This window comes from Rhinopithecus bieti, unplaced genomic scaffold (genome assembly GCF_001698545.2).
Source record: "Rhinopithecus bieti isolate Rb0 unplaced genomic scaffold, ASM169854v2 scaffold_11380, whole genome shotgun sequence".
Lineage (NCBI taxonomy): Eukaryota > Metazoa > Chordata > Mammalia > Primates > Cercopithecidae > Rhinopithecus > Rhinopithecus bieti.
Window position 1 is genome coordinate 2780337 of NW_016807225.1, and position 13388 is coordinate 2793724.

The window sequence follows — 13388 nt, forward strand, 5'->3', positions numbered from 1 at the left end:
AAGATCTGGTCGTTTAAAAGTTCGTAGCACCTCCCCACTCACTCTCTTGCTCCTGCTTTTGCCACGTGACATGCATGCTCCCCCTTCACCTTCCGCCATGACTGTAAGTTTCCTGAGGCCTCCCCAGAAGCCAAGCAGATGGCCAGTATCATGCTTTCTGTACAGCCTGTGGAACCATGAGCCAATTAAACCTCTTTTCTTTATAAATTACCCAGTTTCAGGTGTTTCTTTATAGTAATGCAAGAATGGCCTAATCCAGTAGAGCACTCCATCGTGGGAGCATACCAAATGTATTTATGCAATCTATTGTTGACGGACATTCAGGTAATCTTTCGTTTTTGTTTATTATGAAGAGTACTACTATCAACATTGTTTTCCATGTCTCTTGGTCTTCCTGTACACATAGTTCTTTCTCTTAGAGAGAAACCTAGGAGTGGTCTTTCTGGGTCAAAGTATATTTCTATGTTTTATAATTTACCTTCCCACAAGAAGCGTCTGACAGTAACTGTTTCTTCACAGCTCACTGACACTGGGGATTGACAGATTTTTAAGGTAATTCATTCTGACCTTAATTTGAATCTCCCCAATTAGTAATGAGGTCAATATTTTCATATGTCTACTGGTCTTTGGAATCTCCTTTTTGAAGTGCCAATTCAAATCTCTTGCCCATTTTCATGTGTGTGTTTGCCTTAAAAAGAAAAAAAAACAACTAATCTTTGGGAGTTATGTATTCCGAACACAAATCTTATGCTGGTTATGTGTTTGTCAAACAATCTTCTCTTATTATGTTGCTTGCTTTTGATTCTCTTGATAGTGTCTTTTGATAGACTGAAATTCTTAATTTTAATGAAGTTAAATTTATCTATCTCTTCATTTATGGGCAGTGCTTTTGCCTTATCTTCTAGAAGCTTTATTGTTCTGTTTTTCTTTATAGATCTATAGTCCACTAGGAATTGATTTTTGAATATGGCATAAGGTAGGGATCATCTTATTTTCTTTTTACCTTTCTTATCGATATTGAGTTGACCCTGCACCATTTATTCAGAAGACCATCCTTACCCCACTGCTCTGCAATGTCACTTTTGTTGTAAATTAATAGGCCATATATGTGGGGGTCTGTTTCTGGACTCTCTTGTCCCATTGGTCTATTTGCTTGTCCTTGTGACAATTCCATAATATCTTAATTGCTGTGGAACTCCACTTGAGTCTTACTTTAATTTCTTAATTGTATCCTCCATGCCTACCACAGTGCTTGGCACATAATATATGCAAATACTTATTGGATGAAAGGGCCTCTAGTACTGGTTTCTGTGGATTTGCCATCGTGGAAGGCTCTGAGAGGGTAGAAAGAAGGTGACTTTACTCCTCTCCCAGAATGGAGGCTGGGCTTGGAGGGTGCTTTGGACCTACCAGTGTTTTGCTGGGATCGTAAGATCTGAATGTCTGCGTAAGGCAAAAGGCCATGGGGGTTAGTGGAGCTGGGAAGCTGTGACAGAGATGGATGTTAGAGGTGGGACAGCAGTGGTGGAGTGGGTTAGCTGAATCCCCTTCACAATGATGATGGCATCCAGCTGTGATCCAGCTGTGTTCCTTGGGGGAGGGGCAGAGAACATTAATAAACTAAAGCTGTCACCAAATCTAACCTCAGAGCCTCCCATCAGCCTCCCCAACACCCACTGAGACTGCTCCTTTGCTCGGAAGGAGGACCTTATCTCAAGCAGACTGGTGGGTCATCTCCTCCCCATCTCCCAATGGGAACCTGACAGGAATCCAGTGTTTCAGAGATGGCTTCCCTGACTTTGCTCTCTCCCTGTCTCTGGAGGCAGCTAAGCTTCCTTAAACACCACCTTCAAGTTGTGACTCCCTTGCCCCAAGACCAATAATGAATTCTTGTCCTCAACAATGTACATTTCAAACTCCCCAGTGTGGACTTGAGAAGACTTTCCATAATTTGGCCCTTCAACATTTATCCAGTTTTCCTTTTCTCTCTCAGCCACTCTCTGGCTGGGTCAGTTGGCTTAGTTATCCTATTTCCCACCTGGGTCGTTCCTTCTACTTAGATGCCTTTATCTTCTCTACTGATTCATTAAAGCCCAGCCTGGGTTTTACCCCCACTCACCTGCCACGAAGCTCTGTCTGATTACTTCACCCTATTCTCTCCCATCTCCGAAACCCTTGGTGTATTCCTATCCAACATTGAAAAGTGGCATTTATGGTTCTCCCATAGATTGCAGGAAAAGAAAGTGTATTAGTCAAGTGTCCTTTGGTAGCTGTGTTAGTTACTAGCTGCCATAGCAAATTACCACAGACTGGGTGGTTTAAGCAACAGAAATTAATTTTGTCACAGTACTGGAGGCTAAAAGTCCAAGATCAAGGCATTGGTGGGTTTGGTTTCTTCTGAGGCCTCCTTAGCTTGCATACAGCTGCCTTCTCACTGTGTCCTCACATTGTATATTTGTGCAACTCTCTGCTGTGTGTGCATCTAATTTCCTCTCCTTATAAGGACACCAGTCAGATTGGATTAGGGCACACCCTAACAGCCTATGTCAACAACCTCATCCCCTCCTTAAAGGACCTATCTCCAAATACAGTCACGTTCTGCGTACTGGACATTAGGGCTTTAACACGTGAATTTGTTGAGGAAGAGGGACACACATTTTAGCCCATAACAGTAGCCATCTCACAGTGAGAAAAGCCAATGAGAAAATTTATCACCTCTGGCATCTGAAAAGTGGGAGTTGATCAAATTGTTACAGCTGATTCCAGGTATCCCCAGTTGTCTAGGGCCTTGCTCTCTCCCTCCCTCAGCCCCATTTTCTTCAATGTTGAAATCATTCTAAGAAAGCTCCCCTTCCATTGTTGTGGCAAGATGGCTGCCACAGCTCTTGGCTCATATTTCAGCCACAGGGCTGCTCCAGGGAACAGGAGGCTTCTATCCCAATGGTACCAGGAAAAGTTCTAAGGCCAGTTCTCATTGGCACAGACTTGGTCAAGTGCTCATCACTGAACCAATCACTGAGATTCTACTGGGCCTGATTTGGCTAAGGCATCCTCCCACCTCAGAGGAAAAGTAGAGTCACCTAATCAGACCACATTGACCAAGAGGGGGGCAGTGGTCCCCCACGGAAAAGCCAAGGCATTGTCATAGAAAGAGGACAGGATGCAGGACAAGGAAAACAAGAAATATTCATTCCAGCTACTTTCCAAGTGCATCATGCTGATCCACACTTAGTCCTAAGAGGTAGGTTTTATTATTTTCATTTTATTATTTCCTTGAAGCGGGCAATAAAGAAATGGTGTCTCAAGGAGGGCATGTCAAGTCAAGTAGCTGGTAAGTTGAGATCTCAATTTGAGTACTGATCTGACTGCAAAACTCACATCCTTTCCTCCACTATACTGTCTCTCTCAGCGTCTTCCATGAAGGGATTCAGCTGCTGGCATCCTCAACAACTGGCACAGCTGCAGGAAATCACAAGAGCGCCATCCGTTATAGGGCTAGAGGCTGAGTATAGTTGGTTGTGCCTTGGACATGCTGCAGGGTGTGTTAAGCTTCGGGGGCTGAGGCTAGGAAGGCAGGTAAGGCTCAGGCTTGAGGGCAGAGGCTGTGTCAACAGGGATTCTGGGAGGAGGCAGCAAAGGGCACGGGAGGAAGAAATGGAGATGGATGTAGAGATAGCAGTTCGGTAGATGTAGCAGGTACAGTTTACTTTCCCACTGCATAGCCTGGGTGTATGTGGCTCTCCTGGGGGACTCTCTTGCTATCTCCCATTTCTCCCTTCCAAGACTGGAGTTTCACTGTATGAGTGAAGGCAGGTCCACCTGGCTCCTTCCAATCTTCTCTTTGTTCCTCTTCTTTGCAGGTATCTTTCCAGACTTCCAAACACTAAAAACATTAAATTCAGAGATGGCTCAGCTCATTGTAGTAGAGTGGAGTTACTAAGAGAACAGCCTGGAGGTGGTCTGCCTAGCTGTCCACTTAGCTGCTGTGTGGCCTTGGGCAGTTATTTAACCTCTCTGGTCTTCGGTTTCTTTATGTGTAAGATGGAGCTAAACAGAGATTGACCTCATAGAACTGAGATAGTCTACCAATAGGTGTCAGGACAGTGTCCTACACACTATATATGCTCAAAAATTAAAAATGTCAGGCATTATTGATTGACTCAAGGCTGAAGAGCCTGGCTGGACAAGGGCTGCCCAGCCCAGAGCAAAGACACTGGTGAACAGAGGTGAGCTCACTTTTTGTTTGGGGATGTTCCATATGCTCGATTGCGAGAGATGATATTCTGAGGGCGAGTTTCTGGGGCCGGTAGGTCAAGGGTTACTTCTGAGTTTGCTTTCCTTGAAGCGGGCTTAGAAAAGGCTTCTCAGAAGAAGTGAGTCATAGGAATGATTTTAAGAAAGGGAAATTGCTGATTAATACGGTGGCATGAAACTTCAGAAGCTGACCTCCACAAAATTTAACTAGTAAAATGGAGTAGTTTTACATCCCTTTATATTAATTGAGGGCTTCTTTGGCATAGAAATCTACATCCATTGATAACCCCAAATGCACCTTTGATTTCGGAATGCATTTATATATATTTTTTGGCAGTAGATTTACTTCCTAACCATGTTTATAGCTTAAATTAATATGGAAATTAACCCTGAAACCCCAGACCATTTCAAAGCACTGGATTTTACAGACCTCAATCTAGTTTAAAATAAACGTTGAAAATGTGAACTGCATTAAAAAGAAGCTGATAGTATTAATTTAATTTCATCTCCATTAAAATATACAGGAATGATTTATTGAGTTTTTAAAAGAAAAAAAGCATAGGCTCTGTTATGGGCAGGTGCCACTTATAGATACAGGTTATTTGAATAAAAATAATGCTTTTGTCAGATGCTAGCTTACTGCTGGATCCCAACTGGGAATAAAGTTCTGTGGGTTTCACTGTAATGATAATCTCTATGAACACATGTCTTTATGCAGAAACATTTCATACCTTTAGCAAGATAGTTCTACCTACCAGGTTTTCTCACGTTCCAGATTTAGGGATGTGGGGAAGTGTCACATAGTAAGCTTCAAACCATTTTTACTATGGATATGAATTTGTTCACTCACAAATAATTGTTGCATAGCCACTCTGTGCCATGTACTGCATTACGTGTTTAATGAAAATATTGGGTTAAGAGAGCAGACAGTCCCTGCCTTTGTAGTTAGTTAGTAGCCTAGTGAGTGAGAGAGACACAAAATAAATGACCCCAAGTGGATATATAGTAATCACTTGAGGCCAGGCCCAGAGGCTCATGCCTGTAATTCCAGCACTTTGGGAGGGTGAGGTGGGCGGATCATGAGGTCAGGAGATCGAGACCCGCCTGGCCAACATGGTGAAACCCCATCTCTACTAAAAATAAAAAAATTAGCAGGGCATGGTGGCGGACGCCTGAGGCGGAAGCGGGAGGCTGAGGCAGGAGAATCGCTTGAACCCGGGATGTAGAGGTTGCAGTGAGCCAAGATTATGCCACTGCACTCCACTCTGGTGACAGAGTGAGACTCTGTTGCCAAAAAGAAAAAAGAAAAAAAAAATCACTTGGGCCAGGAGCTCACGTCCATAATCCCAACACTTTAGGAAGCTAAGGCAAGAGGATCACTTGAACCCAGTAGTTCAAAACCAGCCTGGGCAACATAGTGAGACCTTGTCTCTACAAAAAAAAAAATCCCAAAATTAGCCTGGCCTGGTGGCATGCACCTGTAGTCCCAGCTACTTGGGAGGCTGAGGATTGCCTGTACCCTGGAAGTCAAGCTGCAGTGAGCGGCGATTGCCTCACTGCACTCCAGCCTGGGCAACAGAGTGAGACCCTGTCTCAAAAAAAAAAAAAAAAAAAAAATCACTTGGGATAACTACTTGAGAGAGAATATGGGAGGGGACATTTAAGGGTCTGGGGAGGCCTCTCCAAGGAACTGACATTGAGCCTGAGATACAAAGAAAGGTGAGGACTTTACCTATTCACTTTTACACAAAGGTAATGCATAGGCACCCCCACGTCACTTTACATATGTCTGTCACTTTGTGCAAACAGCACACAGTTTGCAAGAATCTTTATCATACCATGTGGCTTGCTCACGTTAGGGGGTTGAATGTAGGGACTTTTGGCACTTACTTTGTATAACCTGTCCCCAACATCCCTTCCACCCCCTGAACTGGTAGATGAGGAAGCCACAGAGAGGCTGTGCCCTGGTCCTGGTCACACACCTGGTTAAGTAGCACAGCTGGGATCTGAAGGTCTCTGCCTCAATGCTTGTGTTTTTTCTTATCCTACACTACAAGGCCTCTTAGAAAAGAGCTCTCCTCCCCCCAACCCCAGCAACCGCACTTACATTCCAAGGGCTTCATCGAGTGCTTCTCTGCAGGCAGTTGGAATTTCAGCTGCCTTCTTCAGTTTAGGCCAAAACAAATAGGTCTTTCTCTTTCCCGGAGGGATGCGCTGGACCAGAAGACCTGAGTTAGTTTTTTCACCCTTTGGGGCTGCCTCTGTGGTGCGTGGTCCTGACAGATGGACAGCTTAAACGGAACAACTGTAACCAAAGCCCGGGAGTTCCTGTGGTTTCTTTAGTCCCTTTCTTCTCAGCTAGAAACCTGCAGAGATAACTCTATCAATTCTATCCCCAGGTGGGGACGGGTGACAAAGCTGGAAGCTGAGGATAACTGGATTTGCTGGGGGCAGAGAGCAGGTCTGGGGAGTGCCAGGTGTCACCTGTAGGGCTGCCACACCTTGGCGGGGATCGGGGGTAGGGGGACATGGAGAGACGGGTGGCATTCTAAACCCCAGAGAAGAGCAGCTTCCAGCCTTTATTCAGTTTTTCTTTTTAACTGACATAAAAGAAAAAGTTCAGGTATAATTATGTACAGTCAAATGCACAGATCTTAGGTTCAGCACAATGGATTGTAGCAATGTATACACCTATGAAATTGCCACCCAACAAGACACGGGACATTTTCATAGCTCCAGAAAGTTCTTTTTGTTCCCGTTTCTAATCATTCCCCTGCCTCCACTGCACTGAGACAATGCTCATTGTGTTCTGACTTCTACCATCCTAGGTTAGCTTTGTCTGGTCTTAGATTTTACGTAAATGGAATCATACACTATTTACGTTTTGGGTCTGGCTTCTATCACTCACCTAATGTTTATGGGAGTCATCCAATTTGTTGCATGTGTCCAGTAGTTTGTTCTTTTTATTGTTGAATGGAATTCCATTGTATGGATACACCACCATTTCCTTATCCAGTTTTAGCTGGTGAACATTTGGGTAGTTTCTGGTTTGGGGCTGCTACGAACATTTGTTTTGGAGTCCTTCATAGACATGTGTTTTCCATTTATCTTGGGAAATACCTAGGAGTGCAATTGTTGGGTCATAGAGAAGTAGAGAAGTTGTGTTTTATGTGCCTTCATTCTAGCTTATATCAGAAAGAGGAGCAGCAGAGAGATGGAGCCTCATCTGAGCGTGGCTTTGCTGTCTTATAAGTCTCAGTGGCATCCAGTGGTGTCTGATGGGCCGATTTGGAGTCATATTCCTGCCTACTTTTGGAATGAGCAAGAAGGGTCAAAAATTGACTCTTTAACTTCCTTAATGATGACCAAATGCTCCCTTTCCCTAAGATGTCACCCCATGGGGGATTCCCCATGGTGGTGGGCAGACACTCTCTACCCCCAAGAAGGGATCAGTGGGATTTCCCATATTGGGATGGTAACAGGAAGGGGATTATATGTTGGAGAGTCAACGAAGTGACAATCCCACTACTTAAGTCAGTTTTGAGGAATGAAAGATGTCTAACTTATTGACTGGAGACCTCATCACTTCGTAAACCTAGCCTCAAAAATGCAGGAGCCTATTAAGCCAAGTCTTCTCTCAAGGTGATAGAGGGACAAAGACTCTCAGAGCAGGGCACAATGCCTCAGCCTCTTCCACTTTGATATTTGGAAAAATAGCATTCACTGTTATTTTTTAAAAAAATGCAGAATCACCCAAAGGGATACCATTTGAGTTGTGGGAGAGCTGCCTGCCGACTTCACAAAGATATATTCCTCTCATTAACGACTGTTAGCGTAGCATCGTGCAACGCTCCTGAGAAACTGCAGAAATAGTAATGACCATATGGCAGCCAACGCTGATTGGAAGATGCTCCTGGGGAGAGATGAAGTTTGGATTTACAGCATCAGCATGGAGGAGTTGCAAGCACTGGTGTTGACAGCCGCACTGGCACCTGATACTAAATGTGGGAAAGGGATGGCGTTCCAGAAATAAAGCAAAAACACCAGGCAATGGATGCATAGTGACTGAGTTTTGGGAGAGGCATAAATGCCAAGGAGAATGGGTTGTGGGTTTTATGTCGGGGTGAGGCTATGGTGGGGTGGAAGTATGAGTGCTGGGTGAGTATCATTGTATCAGATCCTGGAGAAGGGTCAGCCTTGCGTGGCATGGAGAGGCAGGTGCTCATGTGGTTGGGCATTACGCCTGGCACAACACCTATGTCAACCCATGTAACCTTCACAACAACTGGACGTAGTAGGTATTATTGTTTCCATTACACACATATGAAGAAACTGAGGTTCAGAGAGGCCCTGTAATTGCACTGTGGTCTGATTCAGATGTGGGGTTTATGGCTAGAAGTTCTAAAGGAAGCCTTAAAACACTGCTGCACCTTTTAGATCTGGATTTGCAGGAAGGGAAGGTTATTCTAAAATGCAGTGGCAGACAGAGGACAAGAGACTGTCATCACCTTTGCATCTGGATGACTCTTTATGGTCATTAGCATCTCCCAGGGCCCTCAGCGAGTAGGTTCTCAAGGCAGGTCTTCCCTAATGGCAAGAGGTGGCATGAAGCCTCCTCCACCACATACTGGCTGCTCCTGTACAGGTGGTCTGGCTGCTGCTGGCTAAGGACAGGCAGAGGAGGGAGGATGGAGGAAAGGTGAGGGCTGGTAGGTGCTCAAGCCACCCAGGCCAAACAGTGGCAGCAGGAGCAGCAGAGAGGCCTGCATTTCGGTGGTGCCCCAGGCTGCACTTCTATTTTCACTTTAGGGGCTATGAGCAGAGAAGATCCTTCCACCTCACTCTTCCCATTTTACATGTGCCCTGAAGAAACATCCTACCCAGAGGCTAGAATATCTCCAACTATCTAGAAGATGGCCATAATTATTTGGTTAATAGCCACCTCCACCATTGAACTTCTGCAACTTGCCTCTGATGAAGCTGCTCCAATAATCGTTCATTTCTTCACCCATTCTTTTGCTCCACCAGTATTTACTAAGCAGCTGCTATGCCATGTGCCAGACACTGTGCTGCTCCTGTAGTATGTTAGGCAGACACAGTCCCTGCCCTCAAGAAGCTTACAGTCTGGTGGAAAGACAGACAGTTCTCTTCTGCAGCTCTCTCTCTGCCCCTGCCCCAGCACCCATGCTGGTCTCTCCCAGAGCTTACATTCCCCAGGTCCTCCCTGCAGGCCAGACACTATGATGCCAAATGCGGGCTGCTCATCAAAGACTCCATTGAGAGTTGGTCGCTGTGTGGGGAAAGCAGCAGTGTTGGCCCTGAACCTGACCTGAGGAGGCACGGCTACTGTCAGTTCTGTTTTGACAGCCCTTGACCGCAGGTGTCTGTCATCTCCCCCATTCTATCCCCTCCAACCACCCCAACGTTTTCTGCCAGCCTCAAAGTGTCACTTTCATTTGGAAGGCACAGAGGAAGCTAGGTGGTGAGAGGAAACTGTCATCACTCTGCTTGTTGACCAGGGTGGGGGCCAGAGGACAAGTGGCATCTGTGCTGGGACATCCTAGGAGACTGAAGCTGCTGCTGAAAGCAGCTGGGACCCCAGGTGCCTCTGCTGCAGAACCTCTTCACCCTGCCTGTGCCTTTAAAGAGGGTAGTTTTCTTCCATGGACCCATCATTGGTGTTCAACTTCTCAGTGTCTCACTTGGTGGAAACCATAATATTTCCCTAGGTAGGGGTAGAGTGAGGAGTGGGAGGGAATGTCCTAGCTAAGGGTTTGAACTGCTGGAGACTGACTTTAAGGGATGAGGAAGGGAGTGAACAAAAGGTAGTGAGTTGAGGCTCTGGGGTCAGACCAGGGCTGAAATCCTAACTATGACCCAGCAATTAACTGCTAGGTGTATACCAAAGAGAAATGAAAACTTCTGTCCACACAAAGACATGTATGCAAATGTTCATGGCAGCATTATTCATAATAGCCAAAAAGTGGAAATAACCCAAATGTCCATCAGCTGATGAATGCATAAATACAATGTGGTATGTCCATACAATGGACTACTATGTACCCATAAACAGGCACGAAGTACGGATACCCGCTACAACATGGATGAACTTCAAAACTTTATGAACTAAGTGAAAGGAGTCAGATGCAAACCATGCAGATACATGTTGCATGCTTCCATTTATATGAGATATCCAAAAAGGCAAATCTGTAGATACATTTATTAGTCCATTCTTAATTTGCTATAAAGAAATATCCGAGACTGTGTAATTTATAAAGAAAAGACGTTTAATTGGTTCACGGCTCTGCAGGCTGTATAGGAAGTGTAGTGACTTCTGGGAAGGCCTCAGGAAACTTTCAGTCATGGTTGAAGGCAAAGGCGAAGCAGGAGGAAGAGACAGAGAAGGGGCAGGTGCCACAAACTTTTAAATGACCAGATCTCATAACAACTCACTCGCTATCAAGAGAACAGCACCCAAGGGAAATTCACCCCCATGATCCAATCACCTCCCATCAGACCCCACTTCCAACGCTAGGGATTACAATTCAACATGAAATTTCGACAGGACACAGATCCAAACCATATCAATACAGAAAGTAGATTAGTGGCTGCCTGGGGCTAGAGAAGGAGGACAAGGAGAGATGACAATTAGACAGAAGATGATCTTTTTAAGAGGATGGGACTGTTCCAGAACTGGATGGTGGCAAGGGTTGCACAGCTTTGTAAACTCACTAAAAATCACTAGAATACATTTACAATGGCTACATTTTATGATGTGTAAATTATACCTCAATAAAGCTATTTTTAAAATCTCAATTATACCACCCGCTGGCAGACTTTGGGAAGTCACTTAACTATTGAGTCTGTTTCTTCATCTATAAAATGGGGAAGATGACACCTACTTCACAGGCTCACTGTGAGAATTAGGGGCCTGATTCACAGTGAGCACTCAAGAAATGTAAATGGTAGCAGCTGGCAGTCGTTACTGCTACTCCTGTCTTTTTGTTTGTTTTTGTTTTTGTGGTAGTAGAAGTGTCTTGATTTAGAAAGAGAGCAGAGGGCTGGACGCGGTGGCTCAAGCCTGTAATCCCAGCACTTTGGGAGGCTGAGGCGGGTGGATCACCTAAGGTCAGGAGTTTGAAACTGGCTTGGCTAACTGGTGAAACCTCGTCTCTACTAAGAATACAAAAATTAGCTGGGTGTGGTGGTGAGTGCCTGTAATCCCAGTTAGTCGAGAGGCTGAGGCAGGAGAATCACTTGAACCTGGGAGGCTGAGGATGCAGTGAGCCGAGATTATGCCATTGCACTCTACAAAGCAAGACTCCATCAGGAAAGAAAGAAAGAAGGAAAGAAAGAAAGGAAGGAAGAAAGGAAGAAAGAAAAAGAGAGGGAGAGAGAGATACCAAGAGATATGAAGCATCTTAGCCAGCAGGAAAATTACAGGGTTTGAGGATTTTTGAGACGTTAACTTCACTCCTTGTACCAGTTGCATGGTTTTATTCTGTTGTTTGTTTTTTTGAGACAGTCTTGCCCTGTTGCGCAGGTGGGAGTGCAGTGGCACAATCTCGGCTCACTGCAACCTCCACCTCCTGGATTCCAGCGATTCTGGTGCCTCAGCCTCCCGAGTAGCTGGGACCATAGGCACGCACCACCATGGTGGGCTAATTTTTGTATTTTTAAATAGAGATGGAGGTCTCACTACGTTGCTCAGGTTGGTCTCAAACTCCTGAGCTCAAGCCATCCTCCCGCCTTGGCCTCCCAAAGTGCTGAGATTACAGGCATAAGCCACCACGTCTGGCCCAGGTTCATGTTTTTAATGGTCTGCCTCCACAATACATTCCTGAATGTTCTCTCTGAATGCCAAGGATTCTGGTTAAAACAAACAAAACTTCCCGCCAGTCAGAGGCATAATGGAGACGTGGGGCTTCTACAGATATTTACAGCCAAGAGGGGTTGAATTATCCTGGAGAGAAAGTGAGGGAAAACTTAGGGTCCACGTGGTGCCCAGTGCCCCTACTTTCTTTCTTCTTATTCCAGCTCTTCATTTTTATTCCCCAATCCTGAAATGTAGTTGGGATTTACTATGAGCCCGCGGGGGCTGAAAGGGCCCGGTTTACCTCTGGGCCCTGCGTTCCTCTGGACGAGCTTCATTCCCAGGAAACTGCTCCCCTCCTGGAGACAACAGGGTTTTCAGCAGTCCCAGGTCCGCGTCCATTCAGCCTAACAACCCCACGGGAAATGTAAATGGTAGCAGTTGGCGGTCTTTACAAATAGTTTCAACAAAATCCGCAGGGTTCATTCTCTTTTAGTTCCTGAGACCTCACACTCCGCCTGCACTGATCCTTGTCGCCTAGAGAACACAGCAAGCTGATTGGCCAGACCTGGTCACATGTCCCGGCGGGCGGGGGTGGGGAGACGCGGGGCGGGACTTGGGGGGACGTGGGGGGGACAGGGTTTGGGGGGTCAGCCCCCCCACGTTACCAACATTGGCTAGAAAGAGGAGATCTCTTAAGGAAAATTAGAGCTTCTTACCAGAGGAAGAGAGAATAACCGTCTGGCAGATAAATCCCAGATGTCCACTCTAACCATCCACCTTGGAACCTCCACCTTCCTGTGCTCGCCTTGGAGGGATTCTGGGACTGTTGTTGGAGGAACACCTCTGTTTTCTAGAGGTCCCACAGCGGTCCTTCTGTTCATGCGGAGTACGGGCCAGCAGCTTCATTTTCCTAAGAGAATGTTAATTCCGTTTCTCCTCTGGCTCGTTTTCAAAGCCATGTTTCCACACTTAATGAAAACACGATATCAGTATTACAAATTCTTGCTAAGGAATATAACCCCAAAGATTTAACTGACCAACTCATAAGAATTTTTATTTCAAAAAGTAATTCACATGGAGGACTGTATGGAGCGTTTACACAAGGATAGTTCCCCTGGATATTCCAGCGTGCACCCGAGGCCAAGCCGGAACCACCGAAAGCCGTGTACTCTCACTATACAGTTTTGCTCCCCTAGACAACTATTTTGGGAATATGCCCTTGGCTTTTATGGAGATACGCTATACAAAGCAGTTGTATTGGTTAGAATTTTCCAGGCCATGATGCGACAACAAATAAACCTTCAATCTCAGGGGTTAA

At 45.5% G+C, this 13388-nt stretch overlaps 1 long non-coding RNA gene across 1 annotated transcript; it reads right to left on the reverse strand.

Annotated features, from left to right (window-relative positions):
• Positions 1 to 3196: 3196 nt before the first annotated feature.
• Positions 3197 to 12591, reverse strand: LOC108534992 (uncharacterized). The gene is made up of 3 exons (XR_001887095.1): positions 12372 to 12591; positions 6362 to 6620; positions 3197 to 3883 (listed from the first exon to the last, which is right to left on the reverse strand). It is a non-coding gene; the product is annotated as an uncharacterized LOC108534992 (long non-coding RNA).
• Positions 12592 to 13388: the final 797 nt, after the last annotated feature.